Raw genomic sequence first — 1,760 nt, forward strand, 5'->3', positions numbered from 1 at the left:
AAGTTTTCAGAGTAGATGTCTTTTACCTCCCTGGCTAGGTTTATTCTTAGGTATCTTATGGTTTTTGGTATAGTTGTAAATGGGATAGGTTCCTTGATTTCTCTTTCTGCTGCTTAATTATTGGTGTATAGAAATGCAACAGACTTCTGTGCATTGATTTTATATCCTGAAATTTTGCTGAGTTCCTCTATCAGTTCTAGCAATTTTTTGGTAGAGTCTTTCAGGTTTTCTGCATACAATATCACGTCATCTGCAAAGAGTGAAGGTTTGAGTTCTTCCTTGCTGATTTGGATGCCTTTTTAAAAAAGATTTTATTTATTTATTTGACAGAGAGAGAGAGTGCACAAGCAGGGGGAGTGGCAGGTAGAGGGAGAGGGAGAAGCGGGCTCCCTGCTGAGCAGGGAGCTGGATGCTGGGCTCGATCCCAGGACTCTGGGATCATGACCTGAGCCAAAGGCAGATGCTTAACCGACTGAGCCACCCAGAAGTCCCAATTTGGATGCCTTTTATTTCTTTTTGTTGTCTGATTGCTGGGGCGACAATTGCACATATGTTCAGTCTATGTTATCTGTCTAGTTACAATAAAAACACAAATTATTCCTTTAAAAATATAGTTCATCTATTTTGATCACAAACTTTCTTAAGTTAAATAAATTTGGGGTTTCTTTACACAAAGGAATTATTTAAAGGTGCCATTACCAAATTGTGTCTGGTTCAAGTCCCATTAAGGAAACTACTTTCCCTGTAAAAAAAAAATAAACCCTTCATTTTCAGAGCAGTTTTGTCTTAACAGCAACACTGAGTGGAAAGCACAGTATTCCTATATACCTCCTTGCCCTACACACTCAACCTACCCCACCACCAACACCCCACACCGGAGAGTTACATTTGGTTACAAGCAATAAACCAACATTAACATGTCATTATCACTCAAACCCCATTGTTTACATTAGGGTTCACTCTTGGTGTTATATGTTTTATGGGTTTTGATAAATGTATAATGACATGTATCAAGCATTATAATAATATAAAGAATAGTTTCATTGCCCTAAATCCTCTGTTTCACGTATTTATCCTTTCCTCCCCTTATACTCTGTCTCCCACTGATATTTTTACTGTCTCCATGTCCACCATTTTGAATGTTATATTTTCTCTGTCACTCCACATCCATGCCAACATTTGATGTTGTCAATGTTTTGGATTTTAGTCATTCTAATATATGTGTAGTTGAAACAATCTTATTGTTACTTTAATTTGCAATTCTTTAATGAGGTATGATGTTGAACATCTTTTCATAGCTTGTTTGAAATATATGGAATGTGTCACAAACTTACATGTCCTCCTTGCAGAGAGGATATGCTAATATTCTCTGTACTATTCCAATTTTAGTATATGTGCTTCCAAAGTGAGCACTGTCCTTTCTTTTGATTCCCAAGGTAAAGGATGTAACAGGTTAAAACAAACATATAATAATGAAATGAATTGGAGTATGCCATTCATGGAAGAGTCGTGTCTATTTCTGTAAAATATAAATAAGATCAGGGCTATGCATGCAGAGAAGGAGCAAGAGGCATCTGGGAAGATGGAAGAGAAAAAATAGTAGAAAAGAGAAACTGAGGGTTCTAGAGGGGAGGGGGGTGGGGGGATGGGTTAGCCTGGTGATGGGTATTAAAGAGGGCACGTACTGCATGGAGCACTGGGTGTTATACACAAACAATGAATCATGGAACACTACATCAAAAACTAATGATGTAATGTAT

The 1,760-nt window shown here is 37.5% G+C and overlaps 1 non-coding gene across 1 annotated transcript; it reads right to left on the minus strand.

Annotated features, from left to right (window-relative positions):
- Window positions 1-1,306: 1,306 nt before the first annotated feature.
- On the minus strand, window positions 1,307-1,413 carry LOC118523340 (U6 spliceosomal RNA). The gene has a single exon (XR_004911052.1). It is a non-coding gene; the product is annotated as a U6 spliceosomal RNA (small nuclear RNA).
- Between the last annotated feature and the right edge of the window lie 347 nt (window positions 1,414-1,760).

This window comes from Halichoerus grypus, chromosome 3 (genome assembly GCF_964656455.1).
Source record: "Halichoerus grypus chromosome 3, mHalGry1.hap1.1, whole genome shotgun sequence".
In the NCBI taxonomy this organism is placed as follows: Eukaryota; Metazoa; Chordata; class Mammalia; order Carnivora; family Phocidae; genus Halichoerus; species Halichoerus grypus.